Raw genomic sequence first — 16,499 nt, 5'->3', positions numbered from 1 at the left:
GAACTAATCAATGTAGTCTAGAGATCAGCTGAAATTCCAGGACATCTCCAGGAACCATCTTGAGTTTGTTCACTCTAGTTCTTAGGACGGCACAGTTTTTCTGGTTATCTGTTATTTATGGTTGGATCCTATCCAATGCAAATGGAGCTGTGTTTGAGGAATGAAATTTTCTCACCTTCCCCGCAACTTGCTGGGCTTCCCGCAATGCAGGTCCTGGAAGGTTAATGGACACCTGGGAACATCACAAGGTGCTGTGGTACAGAGGGCATTGACAGACATTTTCAAGAAGCAGAGATACTTGCGTGATAAGAAGACAGGTTAGGTCCAAGCTTTGTTTCTGCTAAAGAAGGCATCATTGCCATTCTGGTTTAATGGTTTAACAAAACACCTATTATATCATATCAACCAATAAATATCCCCTCCATATAAATCCCAAATTGTCACAAGCCACTACAATACATCTGCAAAGCCACATGGAATAAATCTCATTACACAAGCCACATGTAATACATCTCTTTCTATTTATATGTTTTGTAACCCAAAAGAGACAACAGTGCAAAAGATTACTGCTATTGCTATCAACAACTGCACTTTGATGATGTTCAGTGCCTGCATAACCACCCATGAATCAGAAAATGGAGTTACAGCTCCTTTCAGTTGTCTTGTACTGAGTATTATCTATTCCACAGTGAACTGAATCTAAATACAACCATTTGCCCTGAGTACACGCCAGCTTCAGGAAAATGTGAGCACTATATTTCAAGACTCTCAGCAAATCCTCCAAAATCAATGGACAATTCTGAAAAGATGCTGGTGAAAGCAATCTGAACTTATTCAAGCAACATTTATTTTTTATTGTTCCCAATAATCAAAGCCACGGTGTCAAAAATAAAGGTTTCATCTACACAGTTTTGCCTATATAGACCTCCATTTACACTGGAGATAGTTTACAAGAGAAGCTTCTTTAATTAAAGCAGAGCTATGGAGTGCCAATTCCTGGATTTTGGACAAGGGTCCCCATAACCTGGAAGGGGCCAGGCATGCAAACTGAAAATTCTCATATTGCCTCAGACTTTTTAAATATTCTTTGCATCAATGGGCCTTATGTTGGTCTTGGGATCCTCTGTGAAACTATGATAGAAGGTAATAGCTAAAACTTCTTATTCTATTGGGTCACTCTAAAATCACCTGTCTCAACATAAGATTAGAAGGACAGTAAGAGTTCCTGGTTATCTGGAGGCTGACTATCATAGGATTAAACCACTGCTCATATTAGGGTTGCCATATGCCTGCTGGGGATGGGAGATCTCCTGTCCCTGTGGGCCTTGCCTGCCAGAACACCGGGGAGGGGGTGGGGACTGCTGTTGGCAACCATGTGATGTCACTTCCAGGGAAAGCCAGAAGTGATGTCACACCTCTCTAGCAATCGCCAGTAACTACAGTTAAAGTCACAGAGCTTCTGGCAATCCCTAGACAGGTGTGGTATCACTAATGGCAATCCCTCTATATTCCTGCCCCACTCAGTCTCCTGCTGGTTGCTAAGCCAGCAACCCTACATTATACAATATACAATATAGCAAAGAACACTGTTCTTACAGCTCATTTGCAGCAAAATTCTTATACATGGGTTGCCCTCCAAGGATTGTGGAGACGTGCCAAGATATGTTCAATGATTCTGACCCAGTAAACACTCCCGTTATCAGGAAATCATTGTGAAACTTTTCATACAAATTCCTGGAGAAAAGACTCCCAGACCTAATTCTCCTGTAAAGAAGGCTGCTGTGTTATTGCCCTGAGCATCTATAAGATGGCATCTTGGCACAAGGTGACAATTTCTTCTAACTTCCTTATTAATTTCCTGCCCATCTACTAATGTTTAATGTTTTTCTTAGGGGAAGCTGAATGCCCACCTCTGCTGTGGTTGGAATGCGTGTTTCTTACCATTAATTTTTATAAGCTTTTCAGTCAAGGCAGAGCAGCTTCAAGGTCCCAGAGATACATTCCATTAATTGTGGTATCTTCTCCTGGCGCAAGGCACCTTCTTCATATGCAAAAGGCAGCCACTTGAATCATAGGAAGAAAGGGATCTTGTGGCAGGAGAAGGCCACATGTGGCTTCATTATTTGAATGGAGGTAGCATCATTATTTGAATGGAGCAACCCAGTATCTTCAAGTGACATGTTTCCCTTGTTTCTTACCAGACTCTCAGGAGTATCCCAATCAGCAATGAGCTTTCCTAATTTCCTCTGAAAAGCAAATTAGTAACAGTGGACACCATATCAACCTCCACCCCGTTCTCTTGCAACAGACACCTTTTTCTAGTCATTTATTTTGCCTCTAGGCTGGCAGTGGTAAGATCAGACAGCATTCCTCAGAGGCCCAGATTTAACCAAAAGCTTCACACCCATTCCTACCCTAAAATAAAGTCGCAAGATTGCCACAAATAACTGCTATACTACTAAGTCATCCAATCGACTTGTTTTCCACAGGGTGCAAGCATCTATTGTGTGACCCTAATAACATACAGATTGGAGATTTAACTCCACTGGAAGAAGCAGCAACAGAGAATTATGACCTTATACATACCTTAGATTAAGATGTGTAGAAGCTCTCATTCACAATCTTACTCTCATAGCCCATTGGATTTGTTCTTTTACCAGCAATGGTCTTCTACTGTTCTGTTTTAATTTGGGGTTACCATCAGTTGAGGGAAACTGAAAAGTCAAAGGAAGTACGATTATGTGAAGAGACTTTACCACACTACATTCAATTTAAGCACATGTAGCATCCCTCCAGACAGATTACCTCTTTCTGAATGGTCCAAGGCAGTTCTCTAGCCATGTATCTTCCCTCCCATAAGGTTTCTTTCTAGAACAGTGATCCCTAACACAGTGCCCACCAATGATCCACCAAGTTCTTCTTCACCAAAGCATCTCTTCCCCAAAGCAAAGAACCAGTGCTAACTTTGCTTTATGTTATTGGAACAAGAGGTGCTCTGAAGAACTCAGGAGGGGCTGCATCTTCAGGGAACACTTACTCAGAAAGAGCTACCTCCATCATAGGAAGATGCTTAGTATTTCCAAGTATTTTGCAACCAGTAGCTGCTATCACTCAAAAATTGCTGCCATTAAGGCTTTGACCAGTCTTCGAAATCCCCAGCCTTGTTGAACCTTTTGCAACTCCTGCTCTGGAACATCTTAAGCTCGCACTAATAGAACAGAAATCAAGGATCTGTAGTCACCTTGAAATTACAAGTGCTTACACCCTAATTTAGCTTAGGCTGCACGGAATAGAGAGTGAGAAGCTTTAATCCTTCCACCCCAGCACGGTTTTGCTAGTTAGAATTGCCTCTGCCATTAATGACATATCTTTAACCAGCACGCTTGGCTAGGATCCACTGCCAAACCTGTGTCTCTTAATGTTGTGCTTGCATGCAGACACAAGTTTGCTCTCAGTTTTTAGCTGTTCTTCAGATTTTTTTAGGTGACCACTTAAAAAAAAAAGGAGAGCTAGTGCACCACATTTGTTTCTTTCCTTTATACCTTGCTTTCCTCCCCAGTGGAAACCCAAAGCAATTTACATCATTCTCTTCTACGAACCTGTGAAGTAGGTTAGGGTGAGTATGTGTGCAAGACTGGCCCAAGGTCACTCAGCAAACTACCAAAGCAGAGTGGGGATTTGAATCTTGGTACCGCACATTCAAGCACAACACTGTAGCTACTACACCAGGTATTGCACCAGCTCTTCTTCCTTGCTATGCATTTCCTCACTAGCAAGTGTGCAATAGTCATTTCAAATCTGTGAGATGTTCTGACAGTATATCAGTTCTGAGAATACAACAAATATTCTAGCACATTAGTCAAATGAAATGAAAAGCTCATTTACCTAAATTGATGAACGTGCACATACAGATTTCTTTGTGAGTTACGAATAAAAAGGAATTCTGAAGATGGTGGGCATTTTAATCTAGCAACAAAGGCATGAATAAAAAGTACAATCACATTCAGCAAGTCTGGGCAAAATGAACAAATGGCTATAGAAATCTCCTTCTACTGTCACAGAATCCACACATTCATAAGAGTATACATAAATGTCCACCAACATAATATGTAGTAAAAGGCTTTTTCCCCTACCTTCTCTAATGATCTGGAATACAGATGGATGCTAATTCAGAGCTACTAGCCTGAAACAAAAACACTTACTGACACAGGAAACCATTCCAGGATAGTTTAACCAAACCCTCAGTTGACAATCTAAGGCAGAGGTCCTCTCTGTGGCACCTGTGGACACCAGGGTGTCTGCCCACACCATTCTTGGTGCCCACCAAGTGTTTTTGGAAAGTGGATGATGCCTGATGGGATTTTTGATTAGCCAGTGCCAATCTGATTAGCTATGCAGATTTTTTAAAAACATTGTTTTGGCATCAGCTGCCACCACAGCACAAGTACGTTACTGAAACTGAGCTGTGTATATAGAAGAAAATATTTTACAACAATATGTTTGTTTCAAAAGGCATTCTGTTAAACATAGCTTCTGCCTGAAATGGGGAAGTGTTACTATTAGAGTTATGCACTCCCTGACATGATTTTGCAATATGATCTAGAACAAGAAGTTTTATACCTCACTTTTCTCTACCCTAAGGATTCCCAAAGTGGCTTACAATCACCTTTCCTTCCTCTCCCCGCAGCAGACACCATGTGAGGTAGGTGGGGCTGAGAGACTTCTGAGAGAACTGTGACTGGCGCAAGATTATCCAGCAAGCTTCATGTGGAAGAGGAATGGAGAATCAGTGACCTCTAATCTGGAGAATTCTCCAGAGTAGAGGTCGCTGCTCTTCATCACTAGGCCACGTTGGTGTCAAGTGCCTTGCCAGTATAAGGTTAAAACTGATGGTTTTACTACCATCAGTTGTATGTTTCTTCTCTAGAATGCCTTCTCTTGTCTATCTCTCGCTTTCCCAGCCTTGAACAACTCTTTTGCACCTGCTGTTTAGATGTAAGGAACTGCCTTAACTGTAACAATATGTATCTTGTTCACGGCCATGGGAATGAATGTTGAATATCAATATTGTTCTCAAAGTAAAGCACAGTAAACTTATCGTGGGAAATTTGGCCAGGGGGCTTGCTTGCATTGCTCATCACAATCATTTAATATTGCTTTCATGCCTATTCATGCCAGTTCTAAGTTGGATGGAGTCTGGGCTGTGTTACCTACCTGAAGCCTTGAATAAATGGAACCTTTTGAAATAAATGGACTGTTTACTGAGTGAACAGGAGGGAAGCCTGACAGTTAGCTGTCCTCCCTCTGTGGGGTCCACCTCCAACAGCCATTTTATAGTTGAACCTACCACTATGTGTCTGAATTCCAAAGGTGACCACAGGCTCAAAAGTTTTGGGAACCCCTGATCTAAGGCTTTCCTTCTGCTACTGTAAATTTATAGATTATTTTAACTGCACCTCTCTTTGTATATCCGAGGCACTGTTTACATGATCACTGCCTGAAGACAGTGGGAGGGGATGTAAGAGTTTTTAATTAACCTATGGATCTTGTACATTATTTCAACTTTCCCCTCTACTTATTCCCTAAGGTAATGACACAGCACATGTGCCTTATTGGTCTAACATCTACATGAGTATTCAGTTTACAGAATTCCTTCCCTTCAAAAACCTGGGGGAGGGCGGGGGGGGGGGCAGGGAGCAAGAGGTCATACATGTTCCCTTTCTCTTCTTCCCTTTCTAGACTTCATTTACAGCACCTAGCAATTTAGAGAAATCCTATATTAAAGATAACATTTATGTATGTAGAAGCATATGAAGTTGTCTAATGAGTCAGACCGTTGGTCCAGCTGGCTCAGTATTGTGTAGTGTGAATGGCAGCTGCTCTTAGAGTCTCCTTCTCAGTATTTACTATTTCAGGTCCCTTTTCCGTGTAGATGCAAGGGCCTGGGTTTGGGAGTCTCTGCCTGCCAAATATATGCTCCGTCATTGAACCACACTCTTTCCCCCAAACTTAGTGCTTATGATGGACAAAACCACTGCAAATCTGCAATATGGAATTTCTGCTGACACACTGAGGCACACTGTCTAAGACATGCCGCAGGAATGCATACAGTTACAGCAAGGAGAAATATACGTTTCAGAAGGAAGAGAGCCATGGTCTCCAAGGAATTAAACAAGCTGAAGAATTTGTGTAGAACCATCTGGAGCCATATGTTTTTCCTACTTATTCAGTAAAATTAATTACTTTGATGAGGAACAAACTTACTTCAAATGTTACGATCAATCAGAAGACAATAAAATATGAAATCCTTTGAATCCAGCCTCATAAAAACACCAGATGACATCATGCTATATAATATATATTTATGTTCAATAATTTGGTATTCTGGGGATACCTAACCTTAGTATTTACTCAGACATTAAAGGGTTTCTGCAAGTCCTATGTCCCTGAAGTATGAATATTTACCAAACCTTCCCCCCTTGAAATAAAAATAAAATTATGAAAATGCCAACTGTCTTGTCTTTAAAACGAATGATTTTCAGAAAAATCCAGACTTACTTCTTGGATATTACTATTAAAAAGGCTGCTCATGACCCAGAAAACATCACACCACTATGCAGATATGCAGGACTGAAAGATTAAGTGGTAAAGCCATGACCACAGAAGAAAGTGGCTTTGGAAAAGCAATATGATTGCTGGTTTCATTAAAAACAGAAGGGAAGTTCAGTCACAGCAATTTAAGTCAATCTCATAATTTTCAGACATCTAAAAGATGTCCCACAAGTCATTATAAATCTTCAGTTCTCTCAAGGCTATGGTCACTAAAGATTTGGATACAGATACTGGTACTGTCTGTAACCAGAAACCCTGGCCTCTTGAAAGGGGCTGGAGAAAAAAAATGGATTGGGATTAGCAAATATATATGGGTACAATAGTTATTACAGAATGTCTTCTTCTAAAAGGATGAGCTGATGGCTCTGAAAAAAATGCATTAGCATGATGCGACCTATAGGTATTCTCCATCCCCGCCCCCAACACCAGGGCTTTATTTTGAGCAGAAATGCAGTTCCGGCTGGCTTGGCATCAGATGTGTGGCCTAATATGTAATTCCTGCTGGGCTTTTTTCTACAAAAAAAAAAGCCCTGGTACAGACTGATTACTTATACTTACAAACAGCTTCTCTCATCTTAATGGTGGATGCCAAACCATGTGCACATTTCTTTCAGCAATGGAGCCTCCATGCCCATAAGCAATCTCCAGATCAGGCTGTTATAATTTTTAAGACTATCAGAAAGTTGGAAGAGGATTTGTAATGACATTATTTTGCTCCAGAGTTCAAGAAATAATAATATAATAATAATAGCTTTTATTTCTATCCCGCCCTCCCCGCCTAGGCGGCTCAGGGCGGCTAACAACAGCTCATACGTTAACATAAATAATAAAACTTTGGATTTAAAAATTAAAATTAAACATATAAAAACCAGTTAAATTAAAATACATAATTTAAGTTACACTATATGTATATATATATCTGGCAGCAATAAGACTGTTCTGGCGCTGGTTCTGCCAGTTTAGATAATATTGTAGATGGCGGTTCTTTGTACCAGGCAACTCAGCAGTCGATGTCATTATAGGCTTGTCTAAAAAGGGCGGTCTTGCAGGCCCTGCGGAACTGGTCAAGGTTCCGCAGGGCCCGCACTTCCTCCGGAAGCTGATTCCACAGTGCAGGTGCCGCAACTGAAAAGGCCCGTGCTCTGGTGTTTTGGAGTTTGACCTCTCTCGGTCCAGGGATGGTCATTTTGTTTTTACCCACTGACCTCAGTGCCCTCTGGGGTTCATATGGGGAGAGACGGTCCCTTAGGTAGGCTGGTCCTCGGCCATATAGGGCTTTAAAGGTGATAACCAACACTTTGTACTGGACTCGGTAGGTAATTGGCAGCCAGTGCAGTCCGCGCAGCCCCGGCCGTATGTACTCCCATTTCGAGAGCCCCAATAGTAGCCTGGCCGACGCGTTCTGCACCAGCTGCAGCTTCCGGGTCCGGCACAGAGGTAGCCCCAAGTAGAGGGCATTACAGTAGTCCAATCTTGAAGAAAAATTCACTGGCACCATTCTCAGAACACTGAAGCAGATTTGTTATGAAACGGTAAATCTGTGGCAGATGCACCATTCCTTGCAATGATCGGTAAGTGGGGTAAAATAGGATCATGCTAGAAATGACAACATGAAAACTGTTTTGTCTCCTGGGATTTGCATGGGCAACCTCTCCTTTCAGCATAAACCATTTCTCCCGCTACTAACATAGTAGGAAGATGTGATGACAAGAATATGATGTGACTGCATCCACCTTGGCAAGGTACTGTGATGTCTTATGAACCAGAGAGAGTATGCTCATCTGGTAACACTTTACTTGGCAAGGTATATGAAGACCAGGAGACAGTATGTTTGCAAGCTAGATGCTCTTTTGAATGATGAAAACCAACAGCAGTGAGGAGATTTAGTGGCAGATTTGGTCACCAACTTGTTTTTGACACACAGAGAGTGCTCTAGTGAGCCCAGGACTTTTGATCAGGCCACAGGGACAAGAGCTGTTGCAGGGAAGAGCTTCTCCAAGCATCCTACCCTACTGGAGCAGAGCCACATAACATTGCACTGCTTGTGAGCCAGGACGGCCATTCAGCACTGCGGAGTCCGTCCTTTTAGCAGAAGGCTGTTTGTTATGTCAGTTCTGCTCCTGTAATGAACTCTACTTTTAACATTACACGTAGCTTCTTGTGTGCCATAAATCCATCCTTAATCATCTTTGTGACAGGAACTTCCCTGCACAGGAGACATTCAGTACCGTCATTCCTCACATATGGTATCCTGCTCAGGCCTGGGCAAAACAGCCTCTTCCAGACAGCCTTTTCTTTTACCCTTTCAGCTCCTTCATACCCTTTTGTCTATCTATCCCGTTATCAGTTTTCAGCAGTGCAGACTACTTAAACAGAGGTACACTCTTCTAAGAACAGTGACGTCATTAGAATAATGTAACTTTTGGGATGGCACTTTAAGTCTCTTATTTCCTGTCTCCCTGTCCAACTAGATGGTAGGAATTTTTTTTTAAATCTGCTTTATTACTGCTCTCACAAATATGAAAAACCTATATTATACCTTCCTTATAGGAGTTCATAAGACCGTAAGAGAAGCCATCTTGGATCAGGCCAATGGCCCATCCAGTCCAACACTCTGTGTCACACAGTGGCCAAAAAATCAGGTGCCATCAGGAGGTCCACTAGTGGGGCCAGGACACTACAAGTTCTTGGTGCCCCCCCACAAGCACCAAGAATACAAAGCATCACTGCCCCACACAGAGAGTTCCATCAATACCCTATGGCTAATAGCCACTGATGGCTAATAGCAGCATACATGGCCCCTTTCCTCATTTTACCTATGTGGTAGGCAGGTTAGCTTGAAAGATAGACCAACTTGTAATTTCTCCCCTCCTTTCTTCCCATCCCTTCTCTATGTTTTTAAAAAGAATTTCTTAGCCTGCTTTGTGCTAAGTAATGTTTTCTTGTGTTTCAGATGAAGAAATGGAGTCCAAACACAGCTAGGGTTGCCAGCCCCTCCCCCCTAGGCCACCAGCATGGGCAGGGGAGTAGAATTGCCAGCTCCAGGTTGGGAAACTCCTGGAGATTTGGGGTTGGAGCATGAAGAGGACATGGACTTCAGTGGGGTACCATGCCATAAAGCCTACACTCTAAAGTATCCATTTTCTTCAGGGAAACTGATCTCTGGAGAGGAGCTAAAATACCGGGGGATCTTCGGATCCCACCTGGATGTTGACATGCATAAGCTAAACACACACACAAAAATATTTATTCTGATTAGCCCACTGGTTTTTACCTAGCCTGCTATTGCCCAGTTGCAATTCCTCAGGATCTCAGGAGTGTATTTCTAAGCAGTTGCTGTCCAAATTCCTTCTAGGATTGATACTAGGGATTGAACCTGGGACCTTCTGCATGCAAACCAGAAGCTCTACCACCAAGCCACGGTCCTCTCCACCAACAGAAGGCTGCCTATTTTGGGGGGACACTTGTTTTGGTTTTAGCAACTGCATGACAAGGAGGTATTAAAGAAGTGAAGCTTTCCCTAATATGGAGATACAATTCTGGAGGAAACTGCTTCTGGTATATAGTTTTTAAAGGAACAGGAGCCTTTGTTGGGAAAGAACAGTGTGCTAGAGACTAGCTGCCAAGTCCTATTCCTGATGCTATGCTTCAGTTCTTTCTGGTGGTTCCATTCTTCTAATATCCTAATGCATTGGTTTAGTGCCTATTAGAAACAGTCCAGCACAGTGCTCTCTGCCCTTTCTGGAAAGCCATCTGATTTTACATCAACCTCTTGCAGGAAAACAACTCCTTTAAACACCTGAGTACCTGTTAAAGCTAACCACATTTTAGATGAGGAAAGGTATTTTTCCTGACAGAATAAGCAGGCCAGGAGAATAGCTTTACCGTACCTATGAGAGCTCTACAAAACAAGACTGGTAATTGTCTTGTCTTAAAACACCACATGTCTCAGGGAGTGGTAATCAGCAGGTAATGCTGGGGAAACTGTCATGCATTAACCAACAGAAACACTATATTCATTATCAAAAGAGCAACAAATAAAGAGATATACATGTGATGCTGCCTGACATGGAGTCAAACCATTGGTCTATCAAGACTAGTGGTGTCTTCTCTCTGACTGGCAGCAGCTCTCCAGGGTCCCAGAGAGACACATCATCTACTGTCTGATCCTTTTAACTGTCAATGCTGGGGACAGAACCTGGAACTTTCTGAAAGCAGAGCAGATGCTCTACAAAGAACAGTCCCCGCATAAACCCAGGTAGGCAACCATGTTGGTCTGAAGCAGAAGAACAAATTTTGAGTCCAGTGGCACCTTTAACACCAAGAAAGTTTTATTCAAGGTGTGAATTTTCATGTGCATACACACTTCCTCAGACACATTGGAATGGAATACAACAGTTCATATATACAGACAGATGCCTCAACATAGGTGGAAAGCAAATTAGCAAACAACTTAATGAACATGTTTGCATATGCAAACAGCAATAACAAGCTAAATTCATAAGGTCACCATATGTTTGGATTTAATTGGGGGGGGGACAGCAAAGCAATAAATGTCTAAATAGGAGATGGTTGTTTAAAAGTTTGGTTCTTAGTTCTGCTCCATTTGTCTCCTCTCATGGAGTTCACAGCATCCTTTTCTTAGGGGTCAAGAAATACATTCCGATATACTGCGCTGCATAACAATCACTATTCCAAAATAGAAATACACTAAAATACAGAAGATGTATAGCCCTTCTTGGTGGGAATACGTAAGGACTGAATGGGTTTAGCATATCTAATGAGATAAGAAACCAATATCCCTGTTGAGTTCTGGGGGTGTTTGTTCCAAGTGTTGTAGTAACTTGTAATTCAGCAATTTCCCTTTCCATTCTGTTCCTGAAGTTACTTTACCATAAACAACTACTTTGAAGTCACCCATTGAATGTCCTGGAAGACTGAAGAAAGAAACTAAAGTGCCAGGATAGACTCACATGATGTCTCTTTGGCCAGCCAAATATACAGAAGAATACCATTAAAGGGGCAAAATGAAAACCCACTGTTATTATCCCCTGGCAACAGGCAGATATTCTGCCTCAGAACATGTAAGCTTCACTGCTACCAGTCTTCATACATTTGAGGGAAAGTATCTCTTATATAACTTGGAAAAATGATAAGGAACGCTCAGGCCCAAGGACAGGCAAATACCTGTGGCAGGAAGGCAGCAGTAAGGGAGAATGAGCAGGTAACTGGCAGTGGGCAAACTAAAGACAATTAGGGCTGAGGTCCAGAGGCTGAGCCTGACTACCTCACTCAGCAACAGGCAGAAGAAAGGCAGCTGATCTGAGGCCACTGCACCACATAGTAACATGGAATTGCCCTGGCATCACAACTCCAAGAACAGGAGGATTCTGGCCAGCTGTACCTATGCCCCAGCTAGAAAAGCCTTTGCCCAACAGCCAGGAGCCTGTGTGGCTGGTGTTCAGGGTTCCTGGCACAAGAGCATGGTAGTGGCGGATTCTCAACCCAGATCTCATAAGCTTCTCCAGTGAACGAGAGAGGCTCTTGAGATTTTAGGATTTTCATTCTAGAAAAATGTCTGAAATGCAACCCATTCAGAAAAAGCAGAAATACAAACACTCAGTTGAGATTTTCATTACTGTAGTTTCCCAAGAAGGCTACAGGAAGGTGTCCCCCCCAAACAAACTCTTTCCTATAGACAATTTTACAGAAATACATGAATGAAATACAGAAATACATGAATACAGCTCCCCCATATGCAGATATGTCTACTAGATTAATCCACATACAGTTAAAAAAATAATAACAGTTGTGAAAAAGACTGCAGGAAGAGCCAGTAGTGATACAGGTACACATTTAGCAATGCAAAAAACAAACAAAACAGTGTCCCATGTATTCCCAGGGTTTCCAGCTAGTCACTCTACAAGCATAATCTATCTATCTCATTCTGTTAAGCTCAGGAGCTATACGTTTCTTCCTTCCATCATTTTATCCTTACAACAAGAGCTGAAAGAGCATGACTGGTCTAAGGTCACTCAGCAAGCTTCATTCCAGAGCAGGGATTTGAACCCAAGTCTGGCACTCTAACGCTCCAGTTCCTGATGGGTTCCATACTGAAGCAACAGCCATCCATCAAGACAGACACATGAAAGTGCCTTCTCATTGCCCCCCACATCCCATCTACAGATGTGGCCATTCCTGATACTTCAAAGAGTAAAACAGGATGAAAAGCATTCCTTCCTGACTCCACTGATGGATTTAAACAACACTGGTCTGGAAGCCAGATATTTAATGGCTCTCCAACAGAACTGCCTATCTTCGGTATACTACAAAGAAGAAAGTTCGCTTGAATAAATGAGGCAAAGAGCTGCTTTCTATGGCAGAAATAATGTGTGTTCTTTACTTGTGGCAAAATAAACAGGCTACACACTGCTACTGATGCAAGGACACGAAGAATGTCCTTGCAGAAAAATGCATCACAGGTGACATTATCCTTACTTCTGTGTAAAGGGTGCTATCCAAGGAAAGATGAGCATACTTAAATATGATATGCCCTTATTCAGCTAGTCAGTCAATGATGACTAACTAAAATATCATTACTTTTAATGGGACAAGCACAACAAACCTCAATGGGACTAGGGATATGGATTCAATCAGGCCTGAAACACAGACTCCACCATATTCAGAGGGAATTACTCCTTAGTAAACTACCATTAAGAAAGTTAATTTTAAGTATGCATAATTTCCCTCAGATTATCTTCCATGAGTTTAGGATTGGCATTCTGCATGCATGACTGCAGTTTAAATTCAATAAACTCTTATGCCTCAAATCTCCTTTCATGTTATGTAGTTAGTATTTTTGGAGTACATCTCTTTGAAATTTTTTGTTTGTTCACACAATCAGGTAGGTCGTTCCCATCATTAGTATTGTGTGGTACTTCTAACTCATTGTTGCTTTCCTCTTAAAAGTATTTTTCCTATCAGCATATGACCAGTATACCAAGAACCCCAACTGAATTATTCTCTCCTCAAGTGGATTATAAATTCTCTCCCCTGCTGAACCTTTAAAAAAATTCCTGTAGAATTCTTGGCATCTAAAGAATCCTAGGAAGTCCAAGCTACCACAAATAGGTTTACCGTAATTAGCTTAGTGTTTGTGCATTCAAACTAACTTCAAAAGCATTTGCACAAAAACCACTTGTGGCAACAAAGGTTAGTGGGAAGACAGGAACTATAAAAAAAATGTTGCCAAATGCTTAGAGCTGGTTCTCATTAAGCAGATAAAACAGTGTTAGAACCAGAACATTATTTGCTTTCTTGTACTACATAACAATCTGAGTGTGTTCAGTGCAGCGGATTCCACAAATGCTATCAAGAAAATTTACTCAGAAGCTGTGTTTTTCTTGTTTGTTTAAAAGCAGTATTTGATTATTGATGCTAGTGCTCTATAAGCAAAGCTTATGTTAACTTTTCCATTTTCACAACAGAAACTGAAGTGGGGAGAAGGAGAGAATCAGTTTGGTGGTGATGTTTTTTTAATGACATTAACCTATATCAGAAACTTCCCCTGCTGCTAAATTACTGAATCCAGACAAGACTGAAATATTGTCTCCAGAATCTTTGCAGGAGAGACCTTGCTTAATCTCTCTTACCTTTTTCTTGCTTTCCAATAAAAACAGTAGCAAATTACACATAGAAAACAGGCAATCCTTTTATGTCACACACAGCGATGCTCTCTGTTTACAAGAAATACATTACAGATATCAGAAAACCGATTTCTCCTTGGCCAGAGATTTGCTTGCATTGTTCAATCAATTCAGACTTCAAGAAATATTCACCGTCCACAGACACTCACCCCCTTTCCTTTTGGCGCAGTGATTTTAATACTTCAGAGGCATCAAGCGCTTGTTTGGCGGAAGCGTCTCGCGGCCACGGAAGAGTTAAAATGGTCCCCCTTAATATTTGGTCTAGCGCTCGTCGCTTCCCACCCCCGCCTGCCAGGATCCACGCAAACTCTCCTGCACCGGCTGGCTGAGAGAGGTCTACTTGGGTGCCAGGGCTGCAGCAGCAGCAGCATGTCTTTTTAGCGGGCCGCGCTTCCAGACACTGATTCATTGCACGACCCTCCTTCACCGCACGCAGAATCCATTGCGCCGGCCCGGGAGAAGCCGCGCATCCTTCGCCTCGTCCTTCAGGTAGCGGCATGCAAACGCAACGGTACATAAGGCATCTCCCCAGGTGTCATTTTAAAACAGCCTCCTCGGTTAAAGTGACAAGCTGCGTTTCACCCAAGGAGAAGCCGCCCCCACCCCCCATCCGGCGCTATTCCCCCTCCCGGCTCCACCGTAGGGAAGTAACCTTTTCTCACCCACCCAGGTTTGGAAACGCTCCTGGCTCGCAAATGGCACGCTCTTAAATATTGGTCTCTGTGAATCTCTCCCTGTGCAAGTCTGCATCAAGGGCGCTCGCTGTGCTGCGAATAAATATTATTAGCCCTTCTCAGAGGAAACCACTGGGAACGGGGAATTTTAAACACACACCCCCTTTGGGGGGAAAAGATGAAATGGGGCTCCAGAAAAGCCCCGCTGCAGTCTTACTTCTATTCTCCCCTTCCCTTCGCCTTGGTGGCTAATATGCTGGAATGGGAAAGAGGGCAGAGTCGCCCCTTACCTCCAGAGCAGCGCCGTTCTCTCAGCCGGCTGAGGAGATTCAGGGGACTCGACCGCGCACAAACTGAGACTCCGCCAGAGCTGTCTGCAATCCAGAAGGCCAATCGCACATGTTGCCTGGCATCAGTCACATGACGAAGGCCAGCCAATCCCTTGGCGCCTGCCCGTTCGGTTTCCCAAGCGAGGGGTGCTCCTTGCAGCTCCCAGTTTGTTCAGGGCAGACACAATGACGAGGCTGAGCGGGAGGCTCGTGCTTGGCTGACTCCCTGCTGGGTTGTCTGCTGGAGGCCGGCCCAGGGGAGGCGCCGCTGGGCACTGCGGGAGCGACAGCGCGGGTCAGGTTGGGAAAGAAGCCCCAGCAGCTGGGCAAACAGCCAAGCCAGGAGCCTCGTCTGGTCTGGGAGTTGCTGGAAGACCAGAAGCAGCAGCCCTGAACGTGAATGACGACTTGGCAACAGCAGGAACGCGAGTTCTTAGAGGCAGGATTTACCCTGACCGTTTTGGGTTAACCACAATTGGGCCGAAATGGGACGTCCCAGGTTTAAGTCGGGAGAGTTTTTAAACAGATTGAAAGTGTCATGAGGAAAACAGTTGCTATCAATAAACAGGAAGGAAGAGTCACAAGCACATCCTGGCCTAGAGAGGTGTGCACTCTCCAATGGACAAACAAAACCAGGCCCCTTTGTCCAGGTTGAAGTGGAGTAACCCTGGGCAGAGCTATTCCACTTCAAATCCATTGAAATGAATGGGTTTAGGTTGTAGTAACTCTGCATAAGATTGCCTGTAAGTGATGCTTCTCTAGAAACATGTGATGTAATACTGAACGATTAGCTTCAAAATAGATTTTTTTAAAAAATCCTGAAAGGACATTTTAATAACATTTATGTTTTAATTGCATAGGCCATAAACATCATCCCTTGTCACCTCACATACCGCAGTGCCAGTGGCAGTTTTCATACATAAGTACAGTTGTGTAAGAAACTTTCCTCATGTAAGGAAAATTAATATTCTGTCAATAAAGTAAAAATGGCAATGGTAGCACAACCATCCTTTACAGATACACGTAGAAGTGGCACAGTTTAATTTAATACATGCAGCTTTATGCTATGGAATTAGTTCTATGCACATGCTCTGTCTAGCACATTTAAAAATTTATTTCATGGATTATGTGAAGAAAATATTTTCTCTCGTGTCATGGTTTAAACCTTCCAGCTTGAC

General features: G+C 42.7%; 1 protein-coding gene across 4 annotated transcripts in view; it reads right to left on the bottom strand.

The window, feature by feature from the left end:
• TMEM108 (transmembrane protein 108) overlaps positions 1–15,582 on the bottom strand; it is a 277,929-nt gene extending 262,347 nt beyond the window's left edge. Inside the window, exons 1-3 of one of the 4 annotated variants that reach the window (XM_060248887.1) lie at positions 15,283–15,565; positions 4,134–4,183; positions 2,587–2,714 (exon numbers count right to left, since the gene is read on the bottom strand). The gene's annotated coding sequence lies outside the window, so the exon portion shown is untranslated. Of the gene's footprint in view, positions 1–2,586; positions 2,723–4,133; positions 4,184–15,282 lie in introns of those variants that run through there. The other 3 variants (XM_060248884.1, XM_060248885.1, XM_060248886.1) reach the window with 3 other exon arrangements.
• Positions 15,583–16,499: the final 917 nt, after the last annotated feature.

Source organism: Heteronotia binoei, chromosome 10, assembly GCF_032191835.1.
Source record: "Heteronotia binoei isolate CCM8104 ecotype False Entrance Well chromosome 10, APGP_CSIRO_Hbin_v1, whole genome shotgun sequence".
Classification (NCBI taxonomy): Eukaryota; Metazoa; Chordata; class Lepidosauria; order Squamata; family Gekkonidae; genus Heteronotia; species Heteronotia binoei.
Note: the sequence above shows the minus strand (reverse complement) of the source record. Positions and strands in the feature narration are given on the sequence as shown.